The sequence below is a fragment of the Mauremys mutica genome, chromosome 9, assembly GCF_020497125.1.
Source record: "Mauremys mutica isolate MM-2020 ecotype Southern chromosome 9, ASM2049712v1, whole genome shotgun sequence".
Taxonomy (NCBI): domain Eukaryota; kingdom Metazoa; phylum Chordata; order Testudines; family Geoemydidae; genus Mauremys; species Mauremys mutica.
In genome coordinates, this window is record NC_059080.1 from 77,686,898 (window position 1) to 77,708,563 (window position 21,666).

The window sequence follows — 21,666 nt, forward strand, 5'->3', positions numbered from 1 at the left end:
CATTTACTTTAGGTGATCATTATTAGACTTTTGCTGCTGCTCATTCCTTTTACCCTCTGCTGGATAGTCTGCCAGTGAACTTAGTTTTGTTAGAACTTTATTGTATTTTATTTTCTATATAAATCTCTTAGCCAAAATATCTATAAATCTGACTGTCTTGGTCATTTCCTTTGCTGATAGTAAAATATTCTGCTGTTAGTGCTACCACTGCTTAATACTTGTTAAATTGTTATCGGATTTTTGGATTATAGAACCGTATCAATATTTATCTATTTTTATAAAATTGCCAAGCAAAAATCTTCGTTAAGGTGGATTTAAGGTTGCAGGGACATAGCATTTTAGAAATCCAGGAAATTTAATTTCCAAACAAAAGCACTAACTTGAACTCAAATAACAACCATAACTTTAATTCTGCTCCATACAGCTGCAAGCATATGGTATTCTCACAATGAAGCAGAAAATATTGCAGAATTTTCTTTTCTATGTTTAGTCTGTCAATTTTTGGCATTTAGTAGCAAATTACTTTCTAGTCCCAAAATATCAAGTTCTAGCTCTGAGTAGTAGTGGAATGGCCTGTCCCACTCTGCATCAAAGAATGACTGGTACAGCAGTTAATATCAAACAGATTTTTGGTACACTGAAGAGGCTATTTCTACCACAGCTGCCAAATGCAGTGTATCTTAAGAAGAGGGATGAACCAATTTGTGAAAAACAATTCTATCTAGAATCACCTACATACAATCACCAAAGAAGGACAAAGAAAAATTAAATCAGACAATGAATGCTCTCGTTAGAAAAGGTGTTAGTTTTAAATTCTACTACTACTGAATTGAAGTGTAGCAGCAACAATGGTGAGGATGAAAGGAAACAGTAAGAAAACAAACATGGAGGAACAGGGAAAAGATGAATGGAAGAAAAGAGGAAAAAATGGCATAATGAAAAGTGTCCGTTTCTCTTATAATATTTTTTTAGTTATTTTTATTTTTACTGTCCCACTGAAACTCTGGAAACAGCAGACTTTCTCTATCTTGTTTAAAGCTCACAAAACTACTGTCCATAATGAAAAAATAGCATATAAAAATGTATGGATAAGTATTTCAACACAGCATAATTGATTAATCAAGCAATTCTACCTTGGTACCTATTGTTCACAGACATTTCTTCTTAGACCCAGATACTTATTTTAGTAGTATCTTCCCCCACAGATTGTCCTACTGATTTCAGTGTGGCTAATCACAGAGTACATTATTAATCAACATGTGCAAGGGTTAGCAGAATCTGAGATTTGTACAATCTTAGAGCTTCACGTACAGAAGAAGTGCTGTAGCGCTTTAATGAGGATACTACTATGCCAAAAGGAGAGCTTCCCCCGTCAGTGTAGTTAATCCACATTCCTGAGAGGTGGTAGCATTGTCTACACGAGAGGTTAGATTGGTATAACTACCATCGCTCAGGGGTCTGGATTTTTCACATCCCTGAGCAATGTAGTTATACTGATACAAGTCTGTAGTGTAGACCTGGCCTGAGGTTGTATGCTCTTCAGAGCAGGAACCATGTGTTTACTTGTGTTTGTACCATCTGGTATGGTCCTAGTTGGGATCTCTTGTCAGGGCACTACTGTATGATAATAGCATTAATCTTCTAGTTATGGCTCTGTTCACACTCCCTCCCTCCTCCTAAATTCTTCATCCAGAAACTTGATGTGCACCGAGTGACCAGATTTTATTTAGACCAGATCTAAACAATCATATGGAGCCTTTTCTCCTTCATTGCACACTTTATAAAGTCTGCATCTGTCCATTTATACTTTTGTGATTTGAATGTGTATTTTCCAGTGCATGTTTGAACGTGCAGAGAGTGAGAGAGAGATCTGCAGCAGCCTATCTTTGCTCTAAATAATGCTAAAACACAAGGCTCCTAACTCATTTAAATCAAAACCAAATGTCACTAGAAATCTCAAAGGCACTTCTTGATGAGGGCCATCTCTGTGCTAAATTTCAGCTTTCTACATTGTTGTTTTAGCACTGCTTTAAAAAAAAAAAAGGAACAAAGCAAACACCATTAGGTTCAACTAATGGAGTTTCCTACTCATTCTTTCCTTAGGGCATAGTTTGCCTCTCTTGTGAAAGAAGGTTCTGATTCCACTTCTTCACTCTGATTTCCCAAGACCCACTTTGATTTTGGGGGGAATTCAGGCAGCAAGGGAAGTGGTGAGCTGGAGCCGGTTCCCACCGATTCGCAGGAACCGGTTGTTAAATTTAGAAATCCTTTTAGAACCGGTTGTAAAGGGCTTTTAAATTTAACAAAAGCTCCAGCAGCTCCCTGCCCTGCCCTGCCCTGCTCCTGGCCCCAGCTCACCTGGCTCCAGCTCTGCCTCTGCCTCCTCCCCTGAAGGTTCCCCCTCCGGGCTTCCTGCCAATCAGCTCTTAGCGCGGGAAGCCTGGGAGGGCTGAGAAGGAAGCAGCAGCTTCCTGCAGGTGAGCTGGGGCGGGGGGCACGAGGAGGGCTCTAGGCGCCGTGCGTCCCCGACCCCGGGCGGCGCATCTCTGGCCCGGCCCCCAACTCCGGCCCGGCGCCCGTGGCTCCCAGCCCCATCTCCAGGCGGCGTGGCCCCCATCTCCAGGCGGCGTGGCCCCCACCTCCAGGCGGCGCGGTAAGGGGGGCAGGGAGGGAGTGTTGGATAGAGGGCGGGGGGTGGATTAGGGTCTGGACTCAGGACGTTCAGAGAGCAGGGAACAGGGGAATTGATTGGGGGCAAGGGTCCTGGGGGGGAAATCAGGAAGGACCAGGGGTTGGATGGGACGGTGGGAGGCAGTCAGGGGCAGGGGTTCCAGGGGCAGTCAGGACAGAGAGAAGGGGTGGTTGGATGGGGCAGGGGTCCCGGGGGGCCATCAGGAATAAGAGGAGGGGTTGGATGGGGCGGCAGGGGGCAGTTAGGGGACAGGGAAGGGGGGTGGATGGGGCAGGGGTCCTGGGGTGGGGTGTCAAGGAACGTGGGAGGTTGGATGGGGCAGGAGTCGCGGGGGGGGCACAACCCCCTCGTGGGGTGAGGAGGAGGGAACCGGTTGTTAATATTTTGGCAGCTCATCACTGAGCAAGGGGTATCTGTATAGATATCATTTACCTTCACTCTGTTTCCTAACTCCATCAGCTCCTGCACAATTTGAACAGGGGTGCACCTGTTGAACTCAGCTGTTAGGATTCCCTTTATTGCAGCTGTCCTTGAAAGTTCTCGTAAATGGGGTTTCAGCAATGGAGAGATGAAAGAATCCAGAGGAACTCAGATACAGAGTAGAGCATGGGGTCCACATTTTTTTTTGTCTATCTAAGAATATTTGACACACACACATTAATTTTCCACTAGAATGTTTATCATTTTCTGCTATACAAATCTTTAAAATTACTGCAACAGAAGACTCGGGCTGCAGTGGCTGTGATGTCTAACACGTGTCTTGCGGTAAAGCCACTAACAGGTACATTTTTAGTGATTAGGATTGGAAGAACTTCGAGGAGGGGGAAGGGGGGGGAAGCAAAGACTCTAGTTGGATGTTTCTGCGTACACTAGTTTCCATAGCCATCTATTGAGCAAAATAGTGGTAAACTCTATTGACTGTTGATAATCTGAGTCAAATGTTACTAGAAGTAGGAAACTAGGAAAGCAACTCTAGCTTTGTGCACATAGCTTAATGTTACAGTGTAAGCCAAAGTTTTCCTTTTAAAATATATTCTAGTATATCCATTTTAGTGATAATTGTACTGTATAGAAATCAGGGTAGAGCACTGTAGTAAACAAGAAGGGCCTAATCCTTTAAAAACAATTGACATTCTATTTTCTAGGTGTGGATTGGTTGAGTGGGTTGGAGTGTGCACTGCCTGAGCATTTGATCTGAAAGACAATTGAAGTGTTGTACTGACATTCTACAGCTTGGAGGCACCATTTAGGCAAATGTGGGGTTGTATCTCGAAATCAAACATTGGCATGGAATTTGTTTGAGGTTAATCAATTGAATAGCTATTCCCTTCCTACCCCCTATTTTATTTGAGGAAATACCACATTTCACACTCCCGTTATTTTTTCTGTCCATAACATCTTCCCATCTAAAACATGGAATTTTACCCTTCTTTTGTTTTTCTGTGACCTTCCAATTAAATAGGACATTTTTAAAGGAAAAGCTATTTAGTTGTGTGAATAATTAACATATAGAAGCCCATTCTCCAAGCTGGTGCAAAATTTTTAACTCCATGGGTCTTGGTAGAGTCACTCGTGATTTACAATAGTGTGAAAGAATAATGACATCCATTAATTGCTGTCTGGCAAAACATTTTCCATTTAAAATAGTAATGTACAAACTTTTATGAGATCTATTATTTTAAGAAACTGGTTGATATAAATAAATCTATATATAGTACTCTTTGTGGTATTTCCACAAGTAATGTATCTCATTTTTATTAACTGAGTTAACCATTGTAGAAATGTGATTAACTTGTATGTAAGTAACAGCTTGAGCTTTAACTAAGATTAACTGATCCAAGCTATTTTCTTTGCCATTTTTTTTATTTTAATCTCAAAGAACAAAGACTTTGTATAGAAAAATGTGGAATGTGTTATGAAGTGTGCAAAAATCCTTTCCAGATAATGTTTTTAATTATATTTTTGAAAACTATGATTAAGGCTACCATTGAAATATTTTCAGTAGTATTCAACAGAATACCTTTTGCTTGGCAGCATGCATGTATTATAAAATACTTGAAATGGCAAGATCCCTTTCAGAACTAAAATTGCCATTTTAATTACTTTTTTTGTAATTAACAGCTTGAAATTTTTTCCATTAAAAGAAGAGAGAAAAGAACTAAGTGCACATATAATCGTATCCAAACCTTTGGATTTTTAACCAAAGGATGTGAAGGGTGTGTGTGTGTACATGCATGTTCGTTCAGCGTGCTGAGTTCTTTGATTTTGGCCAGATTCTGTTCTAATTTCTTCCCTGGCAACCTCACTGACATCACTAGAAGTGCATGAGAGGAACTGAGGACCAAGCAGAGGCCCTGCCAGCATTGGGATCAGAACCACACTAGCTAGAATTGTGATAAAACAGGGATATTGTTAGCAGAATTCTGGCATTTTTCCCCTTAGAGCATTGATAGGATGGTTTAGCTAACACAAATCGCAGGGGGAAAAATCCTTATCGTTGCCACCTTGGTATTCTATAGACTACTGCATTAAAAACAAATAAAAAAACTGTTAAAAAGAGTGTTTAAAATTGCAAAGTCAACACTCAAAAGTTAGGAAATGCAAGAAATAATGTTGCCTGTGCAACCTTTATTATGCCCAAGCTATCATAAAGGCTTTAATTACATGTGTCATAAATATAAAGGGACGGGTAACCACCTTTCTGTATACAGTCCTATAAAATCCCTCCTGGCCAGAGGCACAAAATCCTTTTGTCTGTAAAGGGTTAAGAAGCTCAGGTAACCTGGCTGGCACCTGACCAAAAGGACCAATAAGAGGACAAGATACTTGCAAATCTGGGGAGGAGGAAAAGGCTTTGTTTTGTCTGTTCTTTGTGCTTGCAATCCAACTCCATTAGTATTAGTAGATTCTAGCAAAGGAATGCGTTAACTTACTTTTATTTTGGCTTGTGATTTCCTTTGTAGGAGGAGGGAAGTTTATCCTGGATTTGTACTTTAAGGTTTTGCCTAGAGGGGAGATCCTCTATGTTCTTGAGTCTTTTGTTATTCTGTAAAGTACTTACCATCCCGATTTCACAGAGGTAATTCTTTTACCTTTTCTTTAATTAAAATTCTTCTTTTAAGAACCTGATTGATTTTTCATAGTTTTAAGATCCAAGGGTTTGGGTCTTTGTTCACCTGTACCAATTGGTGAGGGGATTATTCTCAAGCCTGCCCTGTAAAAGGGGTGTAGGGGTTTGGGGGGATATTTGGGGAAGGTAGGGCTACAAGTGGCCCTCCCTAAATATTTGTTTAAATCACTTGGTGGTGGCAGCATTACTTAATCCAAGGTATAAGAAAGAATTTGTGCCTTGGGGAGTTTTTAACCTAAGCTGGTAGAAATAAGCCTAGGGGGGTCTTCATGCGGCTCCCCACGTCTGTACCCTGAACTTCAGAGTGGGGAGGGAACCGTGACAACATGTTCACATACTTTCAGTTCATTTTTGTTTCTTTATGGCTTGTTTATTTACAGGCAGTCATCTCAATTTTGATTTGGGATAAGATTGTATGGTAAACCACTGTGGGGAGTTGCTATGCTGACTGGTGAAGGAAAGTTTTGTTGGGGTAAAGACTCCATGGGTGTCGCCCTTTTGTTTGCTTTGGTCTTCTAGAGTGACTTCAGGCAAATCACTCAAGCCCAAAGTTCCAAAAATATCTACTAACTTTAATTTTTGGATGCCCAGCTTGAGGCACTTAGGGCCTGATTTTTAGAGTATGTCTAGCTCTTACTGACTTCAAAAGGAGCTATGGGTGTTCAACATCCCTCAAAACGAGGCTTAAGATGTCTCATGTGTGACATCTAAAATTAACTTTGAAAATGTTGGCCTTAGCCTCTCTGGGCTTGGCTACACTTACAAGTTGCAGCGCTGGGAGTTACAGCGCTGGTCATGCAGCTGTGTAGGGCCAGCGCTGGAGTGTGGCCACACTGACAGCTACCAGCGCTGCAGTGTGGCCCACTTGCAGCACTTTCCAGCGCTGTATTGAGAGGTGCATTGTGGGCAGCTATCCCACAGAGCACCTCGTCCCATTTTGGCGCTGAGTATTGTGGGAAGGAGAAGGAAGTGTGTGGGTCATTCCGCTTCCTGTTCCAACGCCCCGTGGTGCATCGCTTCACATCCCAGCATTCTGTCTTTCCGGCAACGTTTGGCGCCATTGTGAGTGTCTTTCTGTTTTACTCTGTGTGTGAATCGCGATTTCTGTGGGAAATGGAGCCTGAGCTGCTGAGGACTGTGCTGATGAGTGTTGCCAGCACAACACGTTTGGCAGTCGAGCTATTCCTTCAGCTCCAAAGTGACAGTGAGGAGTCCGACGATGATATCGATGATATCGAGTCGCCTGCAGCGTGTGACACTACAGTGCTTGTGGCATTCACGGAAATGCTCAGCACTGTTGAACGCCGCTTTTGGGCTCGGGAAACAAGCACTGACTGGTGGGATCACATCGTCATGGAAGTCTGGGATGATGAGCAGTGACTACAGAACTTTCGTATGAGAAAAGCCACTTTCATGGGACTGTGTGCTGAGCTCGCCCCCACTCTGCGGCGCAAGGACACAAGATTGAGAGCTGCCCTGACGGTGGAAAAGCGGGTGGCTATTGCAATCTGGAAGCTGGCAACTCCAGACAGCTACCGGGCGGTCGGGAACCAGTTTGGAGTGGGAAAGTCGACCGTTGGAATCGTGTTGATGCAAGTTTGCAAGGCAATTAATCGCATCCTGCTAAGAAAGACCGTGACTCTGGGGAACGTGCAGGACATTGTGGATGGCTTTGCACAAATGGGTTTCCCTAACTGTGGAGGGACGATAGATGGGACGCATATTCCTATTCTGGCCCCCCCCCACCTGGCATCAGAGTACGTTAATCGTAAGGGGTATTTCTCTATGGTTCTCCAGGCGCTTGTGGATCACCGTGGGCGTTTCATTGACATTTACACAGGCTGGCCTGGAAAGGTGCATGATGCACGCATCTTTCGGAACAGTGGCCTGTTCAGGAAGATGCAGGCAGGGACTTTTTTCCCAGACAGGAAGATCACAGTAGGGGACGTCGAAATGCCCATTGTGATCCTTGGAGACCCCGCTTACCCGTTACTGCCTTGGCTCATGAAACCCTATACAGGGAAGCTTGACAGGAGCAAGGACCGGTTCAACTACAGGCTGAGCCGGTGCCGAATGACTGTGGAGTGTGCTTTTGGCCGTTTAAAAGCGCGCTGGAGATCCTTGTATGGGAAGCTAGACTTGGGGGAAAGCAGCCTCCCCGCGGTTATATGCGCTTGCTGTACCCTCCATAATATTTGTAAAGGGAAGGGTGAAACATTCAGTCAGGCATGGACCGCCGAGGTTCAAGTCCTGGAGGCTGAATATGCACAGCCAGAGAGCAGGGCTAATAGAGAGGCCCAGCACAGGGCTTCAAGGATTAGGGATGCCTTGAGGGAAGAATTTGAGGCTGAAAGCCAACAGTAATGTTTGCTGCCTTGCATGGGAGTGAAGTGCACTGTTTACACTGTTATTCTATTATCCCCAAAATGATTTGCAGTGCCTGTTTCTTTACTGGGCTAAGGTATCTTTCATTATCTGCTATAATAAAGACTGTTTTCAAAGCCAAGAATTGTTTTATTGAAAAGAAAAAAAATTCCTTGACAGACAGACAGACACACAACATTTCATGAACACAAGAGGGCAGGGGTGTGGGTTGGTGAACTGTACAGTCACAAGTTTGCATATGTCCTGTCTGGAGTGCTGTGCAATGAATCCTGCACTTCAGGGTGCATATACTGCATGGTGATGGGGGTTGAGTGCAGAGGGTAAGGGTTGTAGTTATCAGGGCTGGTTGGTGAATGTACAGGTGTTGGAGGCAGCTGGTGGTGGTAAGAACCTGGATGCTGGGGAAAGGGGGTTTGAGCTGACATTGGGGCACAAGGCAAAAAGCTTTGGGACGGGGGGTGGCTGGGGGGCAGCACGGGACTGCTCTGCCTGCATGGCTACGATAGCCTGGAGAGAGTCCGCTTGGCGCGACAGGATGTCTAGCAGCTGGTTTGTGCTTTTCCTCTTTGCCACAGCGTTTCTACACCAATGTCTCTGGCGGATCATGCTTTCCTTTTCTCTCCACTCCTGCAAGGTTTTACTCTCTCTAGCAGAGTGAGCAATAACAGTTCTCAGCATGTCTTCCTTGCTCTTTCGGGGATTTTTTCTCAAATTCTGCAGCTTCTGTGCTGTGGTACATCTGGTCAGTCCAGCAGTCAAGGTCACTTTAGAAAGGCAGAATTGACAGCATTTAACAGGGAAGCATTGTGTTCATTATCTCCAGACTGAAATTCCCACACACTGAAGGAGTTCTTAGTCCTCACTTTAGCATTCTTTTACCACACACATAACACAACAGAAGCCACGAAATGGTGAGTGAGGGGTGCTTATAGAGGGAGAAGTGGGGCTTGAGTGATAGAGGGGTGCTGGTTGCTTCGGGTAAGCTGCAGTGATAGAGGGGTTGAGTGAAGATGCAGCTGCAGGGGTGATCTTCACTATCTCCCTATCTCTATCACTAGCTTCACTAAAGAGTCTCCCAACATTTTTCACAGGAGTTAATCCTGGAAGATATCTCCCTGCTGCGAGTCACTAGGGAACAGCGGGAGGCTCTTCTACAGCAATGTGGATTCCGCCCTGGACCCTATGCGGGTTGCCTGTGTTCAGCAATGGTCCCCCCACCCCTCGCGGCACAGTGGCGCGGACGCGTTAGCCTGACTGGGACAAGGACAACAGTGGCTCTCCCTATAAACCTGCGCAGGCATATTGCCCACGCTCTGGCTGAAACTTTTGCTGAGATAACTGCAGTCGATTACCGCGACGTGATAGACCACATCAATGGGCTATTCCACATCTAGGCTGGCATGCATACAGCCCTAACCCCCCTTCCTCTCCAGAAACATTTCCACCCAGAAAATAAAAGCCTCTTACCGGTAACCCGCTGCTTTGCTTGTCCTTCTGCAACTGCTGGCTGCTGCGATTGGGTACTTTCCTCCTGGCTTGAGAAGAGCTCCTGGCTGCATGCCTCCTGGGACTCTGGGGTGTCTTCCCCCATCCCAGTAGCTTCACTCGCGTTTTCCTCCCTCCGCCGCCTCCTCCTCCTCCTCCTGTCCCCCACCCGGCTCAGAAGTGTCCATCGTTGTCCTGGGATTGGCAGTGGGGTCACCCCCAAGTATCGCGTCCATCTCCCTGTAAAAACGGCAGGTCGTGGGGGCAGCTCCGGATCGGCGATTACCCTCGCGGGCTTTGTAATAGGCACTCCGCAGCTCTTTAACTTTCACCCTGCATTGTAGTGCGTCCCGATCATGGCCCCTATCCAGCATGGACCTTGATACCTGCTCAAAGATATCGTAATTCCTACGGCTGGAGCGCAGCTGGGACTGGACAGCTTCCTCCCCCCAAACACTAATGAGGTCCTGTAATTCGCCAGTGCTCCATGCTGGGGCTCGTTTGCCGCGTGGAGGCATGGTCATCTGTAAAGATTAACTGATTGCACTCCACACACACCTGGCTGCAGCAAACAGGAAGGAGATTTTTAAAATTCCCGGGGCATTTAAAGGGCGGGTCACCTGAGGCAAGAGCAGTAGAGTGCAAACTGATGAGCAGAGTGGCTGAACAGGAATTCTGGGATAACTCCTTATTCCCTGGAGGACAATTAAAGCGCTGGTGAGTGTCCACACCTGCTGAGCAGCGCTGGATAACCAGCGCTGCACTCCTTATACCCCAGCCCGGACGGGTTTTCAGCCAGCGCTGCAACCAGGGAGTTGCAGCGCTGGTTGTGCCCTGCAAGTGTGGACGGGGTGTAATTGCAGCGCTGGAAAGCCTCCACCAGCGCTGCAACTTGTAAGTGTAGCCAAGCCCTCTGTCATTTAATTTTCTTAAGTACATTAGTCTTAGAAATAATGGATCAGTACCGTATTTTCCGGCGTATAAGATGACCCCCTAATTTTCCAGTTAAAACATAGGTTTTGGCCTATACTCGCCGTATAAGACTACCCCCCCTTCCGAGGCAACACCTGACTGCCCCGATTCCATCCACCACCATCCCAACAGACCCCAGGAACTCCCACACGGCGCCTACCCAACCCCCCCTTCCCCATCCCCTGTCTGCCCCCCCAGAACCTCTGCCCGATCCAACCCCTCCTCCCCCGCCCCAGTCCCAGCCCTGGCCCTGGCCTCTTACCCCTGCCGGGGCCAGGGTCGGAGCCGCAGCTGCGGGGCCCGGCTTCCCGGGCCCGTCCGACACCGGGACCGGCGCCGCAGCCGCGGGGCCCGACTCCCCGGGACCGTCCGACACCGGGACCGGCGCCGCAGCCGCGGGGCCCGGCTCCCCGGGACCGGCGCCGCAGCCGCGGGGCCCGACTCCCCGGGACCGACCGGGACCGGCGCCGCAGCCGGGGGCCGACTCCCCGGGACCGGCGCCGCAGCCGCGGGCCCGACTCCCCGGGACCGACCGGGGACCGGCGCCGCAGCGCGGGGCCCGGCTCCCGGGACCGGTCGACACCGGGACCGGCGCCGCAGCCGCGGGGCCCGGCTCCCCGGGCCGGTCCGACACCGGGACCGGCGCCGCAGCCGCGGGGCCCGGCTCCCCGGGCCCGTCCGACACCGGGACCGGCGCCGCAGCCGCGGGGCCCGGCTCCCCGGGCCCGTCCGACACCGGGACCGGCGCCGCAGCCCCCGGCTCCCCGGGACCGGCCAACACCGGGACCGGCGCCGCAGCCCCCAGCTCCCCGGGACCGGCCGACACCGGGACCGGCGCCGCAGCCGCGGGGCCCGGCTGCCCGGGACCGGCCGACACCGGGACCGGCGCCGCAGCCGCGGGGCCCGAGCTGGGCCAGGTCCGAGCCGCGCAGGCGGGACCAGCCCGAGCCGGGGGTGCTTGGCTGGGACCGGGCTGGGGCCAGGAGGAGCCGTCCCGCCCCCTCCCCCACACACCCGGCTTACCTGCCCGCTCCTTTTTTCAGGCTTCCCGCGAACATTTGATTCGCGGGAAGCCGGGGAAGGGGAGGAGAAGGAGGGCGGAGCGTTCACGGGAGCGGTGTCATCTATTAAGCCTGCTCGGATTGGCTGAGTCAGAGAGGCGGGCTATTACAACCTTTGCCAATCCGAGCAGGCTTTGTATGCATTAATAGAATACACCGCTTGCCGGGATTGGCTCAGTGCGGTACATACAGTATCAGCACAGGGACGTTCTGTATGTAGCCGAAGCTGTTTATACCCGGCGTATAAGACGACCCCCGATTTTTGGGGGTTGTTTTTTAGTATAAAAAGTCGTCTTATACGCTGGAAAATACGGTAGATAAAAGCCATAATTTTATAGTTGCTTATAGTTTTTGTACTCTTCGCTTTGCCAGCATCCTTTGACAGGCTGTACATCAAGAGCATGAGGCAATAAAGGCCTAATCCTGCTTCCACCTAAGTCAGTGGAAGTAGCATTGGGTCCTTTTGGGTATATCTACACTATAGTGTAAGCCCTGGGCAAGGCCACCCAGAGGATTCAGGGGGCCTGGGGCAAAGCGGGGGAGCGGACATTTAAAAAAAGGTGCCACCTGCTGCAGCGCTTGTACTCACTGGGTGGCGCTCCGAGTCTGCGGCGGTGACGGGTCCTTCACTCGCTCCGCGTCTTCGGCAGCACTGAAGGGCCCGCCGCCGAAGATCCGGACCGCTGCCGGGTGAGTAAAAATTAAAAAGGCACCTCTAGCCAGGGAAGGGATTCTTGGCCAGGGCTCGTGGGGCCCAGGGCCTGGGGCGAATTGCCCCACTTTCCCCCCGGGCGGCCCTGGCTCTGGGTTAGTAGAACTCAAGTTAGCAGCCTCTGAGCTTGTTAACCGAGGCCTTGAGCATCTACACTTATGTGTAACTCTAGGTTAGGAATTCTTGAACTCTAGGTCCCAACCCGGGGCTCTAGGTCTACATTGCATTATGTGGGCCTGAGTCCAACCACCCATATCCCAGACTTCCTAGTGCCCTCCCAAACTGTGACTGCTCTAGCCCTTTGTTCATGGTGCAATGTGGGAAATCTTGACTATCCAAAGGACAAAAAGTTGACCGATAGGATTGTGGGATACTTTTGCTGCACTCCCAGAGTGAGTCCAGTGGGGCTGTGTCTACACTGCAAAGCAATAGGGCTTGAACCTTGGGTCCCACTTTGACTCAGGCTCAGATCTTCCACCCCTGTGGGGTGCTGGGAGCCAAGCCCTCAATTAGGATAATTTGCATGTAGATGGAAGAGGGGTTAGGATTGAGCCTGAGCCCAAATCCTGGGTTTACACTGCAGTGTAGACATACTCGACATACTCTTTTGTTACAAGATGTGTTTTGTTGCATATGTTTCCTTGTGGCACAAAGGTAGTCTTGCCAAAACCACTGTCCAGTCACTGAGGTATTGAACTGTTTAATTTGCTTCCATTATTGTGCTTCTGTACCATTCTATTAAATAGTTAAATATAGTAAGCCAGGAAATCTATACTTGGAAGAAACCACAAGCCATATTATCCTGCAGCCAGTGCAAAGCAGATCATAACAACAAAGATCACATGTTAGATCTCAAAGGCCTTTTCTCTGCTGTGCAGAGCATCCTCAGCCCCTACTGAATTTAACAGGTGGTGAGACCACTCAGCATCTTGCAGGATGAGGCACCTCTTTAGAAAACTGTGCATAAATGCAGGTCTTGCTAGAAAGGTACTATCATGGTTTCTTTGTCTTATACAGGCAGGACTTCACTGTGCTGTGAAACTTTTCCAGAAACCATGTTATTGTATAGAAAGTGCAAATACAATACTGCAGAAAGCATCATTTGTACACCAGTTTTATAGCATGGTTAGGAGTTGGCTGTACCACCTCAGGAACCAGTGTGAGCAACTTTCTAGGAAGGATTGTTTCAGAACTGTATTCAAAGAAACCATGCTAGCATCTTTCTAGGAGCCTTGGCCAAAGTTTGATGGCCATTTTGAGAATATCACCGGTCTGCTATCCACTAGTAGCATTAGCATTGGCTTCAAAAGAAGCATCTTGTCTCCTCTTCCAAACAAATTAAAGTGTCACCCTTGCATATTTGAGTGGTGAGAAGCAATAAGCAAATGGAAATGGGCCATGATTCAAATCCTCAGCTTAATTTGGGGGAAGCAGTAAGAAGGTTATGGATACCTGAAGATACCCCACCTACAAGGTATATAGCGTGGGTATGTTTTAGTTTATTAATATATTTTTTCTATTTACAGAGATGGTTTATGAAGCTATTAAGCACAAATGCAATGTGTTGAGCATCTCTATAACACTTGGAACAGATCCTCTTCTGATGTAAATGGGCATCCCTCCATTTAAATTAATGGGACTACTCTCTTTTACACCAGCTGATAATCTGGCCTTTAAAATTTACATTCTTATATAAATATCATGTAATAATCAAACTTAAATGATGGAACAGTAAACTGATAAACTGACTTTTCTTTTGCTTTCTCTTTTAGATTCTCTTATTGTCTCACATACCAGTTAACATGGCTGGACTACACTTCCTGTCATCTAGCAAGGGGACCAGAAGATACTTACCTGACATTTTCAAAGAGAGCCACATAATTCCCACTGATCACAGAAAGTTGAAAATTTCCTTGTCTAAATGTGGAGGTTATGATTCAAGTTAATTTTAACATTCAAATGAGCAGTTGAGGCCTTTGAGGTATGCCTATCACTATTCAATACCTTTACCGGTAGGAGAAAATAAATGGGATCAGGAGTTTCAGTCGCAAAAAACCTTAAAACACAAAAAACTAGGTCATTTAGTACATGACTCAGGGACCAACACAGGATATTGACATATAGTTCTGTATTCTCCATTGTTTTGCCCAGTCTCGTTGTAGTTGCCCCAAGTATGTGGTTTCCACCATTTCACTTGAGAAACTACTTTGTAATATACTAGATCTTAGGTATGAATTTGTTTCTGATATTCGTCCTTTTCACCAACACCACCAAAGAAAAAAAGGCTTGTTTTCACTCTACCATCTCCCACCCTCCAATGTTAGTCTACAACAATACAATTAAAAGCAACTCCGTTAGCACTTATTTATGAGTGTTATATTCTTTCACTTCAGTTCATTTTCATGCAGCATTTGGTCTGGCTAGCTGTTGTAAGTTGCTATATCCAATTCTACAAAGTGTTACTGGAAATACTTATGTATTCAAGTTGCTATACACAAATACATTAAATTGAGTTACACAAATAAAACTCTTAAAAATCCTAAACATACAGGTCTTTATTTTCTAGTGCATAAAATAAAGTTTTGAAAAGTTTTAAATATTTCTTTGATAAGGAAAAGAGAAGGATCAAAGGATACCTAATACCATGGTTATGTTTGTCATTATTTTGTGGTTTGATATGTTTATCAGAATATTTAAAACTAGCTATCTCAAGACCATAATCAGAAATTTAGAATATAGTGACAATAGGGTCCCTTTCTGTTCCCACTGACTTCGATGGGGATAGAATTTGGCCCTGTGCTTACATAATAAGACTTACTGTCTTGTGCCAATGTATCTTACATGCCACCATAAAGCCATTTTAAAAAATAACACACGGAGGGAGTGCGGATTTGTGGTGACAGAATGTAAACTGGATTCTAATCCTAGCACTGACGCAACCCGGCAACAGGTTGATGCCATGCAAGTCCCGTTTGCTTGCATAGCATACATTGAAGCATCAGGGCAAGTGTACTTAGGGCCCAATCCAGCACCATTGAAGACAATGGAAAGACACCTTTTGACTGCAGCAGAAGTTGGGTTAGGCCTGTAACCTCTCAGGGCCCAATTCAGAACATTGACGTAAGTAAGTGTGAGTCTACTGGAGTTGCACCTGGTTATGTCTGATCTGAATCTAACCCTCTCTGCCTTAGTTTTCCAATCTGTGACATGATGAGGATATTTACTTACCCCATTGGGTTTTAAAGATTCAGAGAATATAGCTACACACACACACACCCCCACCAGCAAATCTCAGAGTGTAGGTCACCTGACTCAGTCTCACAGTATGGGCCTAAAAATATGTAGTTGACTCAGGCTCTGAGACTCTCAGCCGTGGTTTGTTTGATTTTTGCTGTGTAGCCATACTCATAGAGTTTAAGGCCAGAAGGAAACATTAGATCACCTAGTCTGACCTGTATAGCAAGAGCAATTAAATTTTACTCAGCTACCCCTGTACTAAATCCAATAACTTGTGTTGTATAGCATATCTTCCAGAAAAGCCTCCAATCTTGATGTGAAGACACCAAGAAATGGAGACTCTACCTCTTCCTTTGGCAGTTTTGTTCCAATGGTTACTCACTCTCACAATTAGGAATTTGTGTCTCTGTCTGGCTTCAGCTTCCAGACACAGGTTCTTGTTCTGCCTTTCTCCACTGGATAAGAGACCCCTTTAATACCTGCTATTTTCTGTCTGTGAAGGTCCTTTTACATTGTAATCAAGTCACTGCTCAGTTTGTTTTTTGTTTGTTTTGTTTTTGTAAGCTAAGCAGTTGGAACAACCTCTTTAATTCTCTCACTATAAGGCATTTTCTCCAGCCCTCAAATAATTTGTGTGGCTCTTTTCTACACTCTCATGAATTTTTCAACATCCCTTCTAAAATGTGGACATCAGAAGTGGATGAAGCATTTCAGTATCAGTCTCGCCAATGCTGTACCCATAGGGAGAAAATCACTCCTTATTCCTACTCACTTGTTTATACATCCAAGGATCATGGTAGTACTGTCTGCCACAGCATTGTATTGGGAGCTCATATTAACTTTCTTGTCTACTATGATACCTGAATATTGTAAAGCTTCAATGAATGTGAGACAGACTGAGAGTGTCTGACAGAAGACACTATGAGCTAGTCTGTCCCTGGATTTAGTGCAAATGCTTACGGATTGGGGGGCACTAGTGATGGGGGAGAACATAAGGAGCATTATTCCCACCTTGCTTTGCACACCCTGCTGTTGAGCCAGGGACAAATGCAGTCCCTGCCCTGGGGGAACCAGAGAGACAGCTCCCTCGGTGCAACCAATGAGCACAAATTGTTTCTACGAGTACACCTTGCATCTGCTTCATCCTGGACAGTAGAGATGGTCATGTCTGGGTGTGCTTTGGGGAGCAAGAGGCACCATCTGAACGGACAGTGCAGCTTACACATTCCCCAGTGTGCTGAGTAGCTGAAGACTGTATTATGCCACCTGAGCCTCACTGCCACATTCTGTGCGCTGTGGCTAGTGCCATAATCTAGCCCAATGAAGAAGACATAACAGAAGAGCTCAGTAGTTAACAATAAAAAGTCCTGCACAACACCACGTCCAGGGGCGCTGGAACAATTTTTATAGTGCGGAGCTGAGAGCCATTAACCATGATTTTTGTCTTAGTTCCGATTTTTCACACTTCTTGTCTGGTCACCCTAGCTCAAAGCAGTAAAATCAAACAGCAGGCAGGGTCATGAAAATGCTTAAGTGAGCCATTTAAAAGCAATCCCCCCGTCCCCACCATAAAATGACAGGAGGCAAAACAAAGCAATTCTGTCCAGAGGCTTTTCCCTTAGCATCTCTCAATGCTGAAAAGATGTTGCATTTCCTCACCCTTCTATCCCTTGCCTACTACAGAAATCCATATCCCTCTTACAACTCCTCCTTGACTCAGGCCACTTGCTGGCTTTTATAATCACTTGATCCCTTCCCAGCTGGGTCTGATTGTTGACTAAAGATAGCTGGCCTGAGGTCTCTGGCCCTTAAAGGGGAAGACCACCCAGTTACAGAAGACATACAAGATTTTTTAAAAAATAAAATGTCTGCTTTTATTTTTCTCAGAAATATCTGGAATTGTCAATGCTGATCTGGAATTTAGGGGAGGCCTTTTTTTTAGGGTCTCACACATGAGCTGTCCCACTTTAGTTGAATCTTTCACCATTTCACTAGTTCTCCAGTCATCATAGTCTTCCAGCCTAAACAAGACTTCAATTTCTAATGTAGAAGTAAGCAGGGAAAAAAGGCTTTTTAATTTTGAAAAGAAAGTAGATGGCCCTTTCAGTCCATCTTTATGCACTACAAAGACGTAAATAAGGACACACGTCTAATTCTTTTGTTTCCTTTGCAGGTAGGGTGACCAGACAGCAAGTGTGAAAAATCGGGATGGGGGGGAGGGGGTAATAGGAGCCTATATAAGAAAACGACCCAAAAAAATCAAGACTGTCCCTATAAAATCGAGACATCTGGTCACACTATTTGCAGGTCACCTTTAACAGCACATTGAGGGAGTTCTCAGTACTGCTCTTTTCTGTAATAGACAGTTTTCTGCATGCCAGGTTTACCAGAGCATCAACTCATCCATTTACATGCTACAATTTCTTCTCCATAGGAAAGACTGCAAGAAATGTCTTTTTTATTTTAAATAAAAGATTGGGTTCCACAACAAAAATTGCAGAAAGATCTTATGATATTGTCTTTTACTCACCTCTCTTTTTAATGATTTTCATTGTAAGTAATATGAGATTGAACACATTCAAAAACTCACAGGATCATGCCCTTGTTGCTTATAATAGTTATTAATACATCCATGATTTTATAACAAGATCTGCTATCTCCTGATTAAACAGAAAGATCGCTGCTCTTATAATTTGAAATATTAATAATAATGAAGTAGGAGCTGTATTTTAGTCTTACTTACACCAGTGGAAATCTGGAATCACACCCAATGGTGTTTTAGTGAGACAAGGGCAGCTGTTCTCAAACTGTGGGTCAGGATTCCAAAGTGGGCCGCAATCCCATTTTAATGGGGGTGCCAGGGCCAGCACTAGACATGCTGGGACCCAGGACTGAAGCTGAAGCCTGAGCTCTACCCCCACCTGGGGTGGCGGGCCTCAGGCTCTAGCCCCCTTTCCCCCACACCTGGGGCAGTGGGGCTCCTCCTCCCCCACCCCCAGGGTCATGTAGTAATTTGTTGTCAGAAGGGGGTCGTGGTGCAATGAAGTTTCAGAACTGCTGGACTAGGGCACTATTGACATCAAAGTGAGTTCTGCTCCTGACTTCAATAGGACCAGGATCAAGCCCACAGTGTGTAATATTAAGCAGGTACATAAGTATATGTAGGATCAGGGCCTTAAATTTTATCTGTCTTAAATACTTATACAGCCGCCATCACTGCATCATCTAAGCTCTTCACAATTTCTGATGTATTTATCCTCACACCACCCCTGTGAGATAGGGAAACCATTGTTCCATTGGGCAGAAGGGAACTGAGGCACAGAGCAATGGAGTGACTAGCTCAGGGTCACACAGAGTATTTGTAGCAGGAATTGAACTCATGTCTCCCCCAAGCTGGAGAGGCAGGGGAGAGATCACTTGATCATTGCCTGTTAGGTTCATTCCCTCTGAGGCACCTGGCATTGGCCACTGTCGGTAGACAGATACTGGGCTAGATGGACCTTTGGTCTGACCCGGTACGGCCGTTCTTATGTTATGTTCTTAAGCTCTGCTCAAGCCCCTGGACCTTCCTGTTTCTCACAACCTGTTAGTGAAAATGTCTGTATCATTCCAGGTCATTCTGACTGAACTTGCTTTCAAAAAAACTGGCATGAGACATCTGTCAGGCATATGGAACGCCCCGTGTCCTGGATAAGTCCCAGTCTGACCTTTCATACTCAGCCAACTACAGACAGCCAAAGTGTCACACCATCAAAGCTTCCTATGGCTATCATGAGAATGCAACAGCTTTTTAAAGTAGTTAGCAACTAACCACGCAAGTAGCGTTCAGCTCGTGTCTGGAGTACTGGCAGTGCCGTGTAACAGAACTTCTCTGTTCTCTGTAGGCTTCAGGCTGCCTTTTTGATTTGTGGCCACTGACAGCACTTGCGTCCCTACCCCCACATGCTGCCATCTGACTCTCCTTTTGGCTTCACCTCCGCATAAATGAAATATCAGATCCAGGGCAAAGGCAACAGGAGGGCTAGAGTTTTGTATGGGGCTTTTTATAAAGACCGATATGACAAGTTAAAGAGCCAAATACTGTTCCTGGTGAAATCAACGGAAGTTTTATTATTGAACTCAGTGGAAGCAAGTTTTCTGCCTACACTGCATTTATAGGATTTGACCCTCACTGTCTCCCCTTTCAACCCCCACATGCCTAGGGACAGATTCATTCCTACACCAGTGTAGTTGCCAGCACAGGGACAGAGGGTCTGACCGGGGCCACCCAGAGGATTCAGGGGGCCTCAGCGGTGGGGGGCCCCCGCTTCGGCAGTAATTCGGTGGGGGGGGGTCCTTCCGCTCTGGGACCTGCCGCCAAAGTGCCCTGAAGACCCACGGAGGGGAGCCCCCCGCCGCCGAATTACTGCCGAAGACCCAGCTCTTCGGCGGCAGGTCCTGGGGCTGAAGGACCCCCTGTCGCGGGTCTTCGGGGCACTTCGGCAGTGGGTCCCAGAGTGGAAGGACCCCCCGCCACCGAATTACTGCCAAAGACCCGGAGCGGAAGAAGCTCCGGGGGCCCGGGCCCTGCAAGAGTTTTCTGGGGCCCCCGAAGCAAGTGAAGGACCCCGCTCCAGGGGCCCCAAAAAACTCTCATGGGGGCCCCTGCAGGGCCCAGGGCAAATTGCCCCATTTGCCCCCCACCCCCAGTCAGCCCTGTGTCTGACTGCTTTGTAGTGTTGTAAGTGCTGAATGATTGCTGTTTCCACCCCAGAGGTGGCTGCAGTTCAGTGGCTTGTTTGATTATCCCTGTCCAGACTGTAAAGCAATGACTATGGTTTCCTTTGGAAGGAAATATGCTATATGTTATTGTTTATTATTAATAATAATTCCTGCTTCGTAGGGTAGGTTTACCTTCCCCTAGGAAAAGAAAACATTACCCCAATAATCAGAGGAAAGTGTGTAGGGCCCAATCTTGCAAGGTGCTGAGTGAAACTTGTGTGGTGCTGAGTTATCTCAACTGCAGCACTCAGCACCACAGGATCAAGCCCTTATAAGAACAAACTCCCTTTGTCCTCCTATCTGTTCATAAGGCATTCTCCTCTTCTCTCCTTCAATTCCAGCCCTTTTCAGAGCTGCTGTCGCACTCACGCCCAGCAGCGCACCAGGCCCAGGGATCTGCAGCTCCGGAGGTTTCCTGTAGGATAGCACAGTGCTGCTGCTGGCCCTTCAGAAACAGCCCTTTTATCACCTTATTTCTTGTCCTCCTGCCAAAGCCAAAGAGAGTGTATTTGATTATTTTTCCTGTTTTGTTTTTTTTTAATTCCTGGCTTTTTGTAATCAATCCCCCACAGACACCCCAAGGTTCTGCTCAACTCTCTTTCCATTGAATAACTTAGTGTAAGACCTTGTAAAGTTTGCCCTAAAATGGATTCAATCCAAGCCTTTTGTTCCTTAGTAAAGTACAAGCTACGGACAGTAGATCTTTCTTTTCTTTTCTTTTTGTTTAATGTGTATAAGCTTCTTTTGGAAGCTTGGTCCAAAGAACATTCAGTTAATTACTCACGGCGGCTTATTTAGAGCTGCTATTTGCTCGGGAAGCAAAGCTGCTTCTTTTGAGAAAAGTGCAAGTAGTTCTTTATGACTTTTCTATTTCCTCTTTTGGGGCACAGCTGAGAACTACTTATTCCTTTCTTACGAGGCAAAACTCCCACTGGGCCTGATTTTCTTCTCACTCCACTGTAAGTCAGGAATAATTACACAGAAGCCAGGGGAACTACATTAGAGTAAAACTGGTGAGAGGATAACCAGGGCCATCAACAGAGGGAGCTCTGCCTGAGTAAGGCAGGGTGTTACCTCATCATACAACCAATCATCTGAAGTCCCATCTACCCTAGAGGAAACCTGTATTAGTCTATCCCATTTTTGAAAACTGGTTCTGTATAGCACAGGTTTAGGAAATGGAGCCTGCTCAGTATGAAAAACTGTAAGGTTAGGTTTCCTACAGTGGTCT

The 21,666-nt window shown here is 46.5% G+C and overlaps 2 long non-coding RNA genes across 4 annotated transcripts in view; one reads left to right on the top strand and one right to left on the bottom strand.

Moving 5' to 3' along the window:
• The first annotated feature begins 2,439 nt into the window (after window positions 1-2,439).
• Window positions 2,440-15,744, top strand: LOC123377341. Its single transcript, XR_006582184.1, has 4 exons — window positions 2,440-2,477; window positions 3,365-3,473; window positions 5,656-5,771; window positions 14,210-15,744. It is a non-coding gene; the product is annotated as an uncharacterized LOC123377341 (long non-coding RNA).
• Window positions 15,745-20,380: 4,636 nt separating this feature from the next.
• Window positions 20,381-21,666, bottom strand: part of LOC123377394 — a 185,057-nt gene continuing 183,771 nt past the window's right edge. For all 3 annotated transcript variants that reach the window (XR_006582195.1, XR_006582194.1, XR_006582196.1), the window contains one exon: window positions 20,381-20,920. This is a non-coding gene — a long non-coding RNA (uncharacterized LOC123377394). The remainder of the gene's footprint in view (window positions 20,921-21,666) is intronic.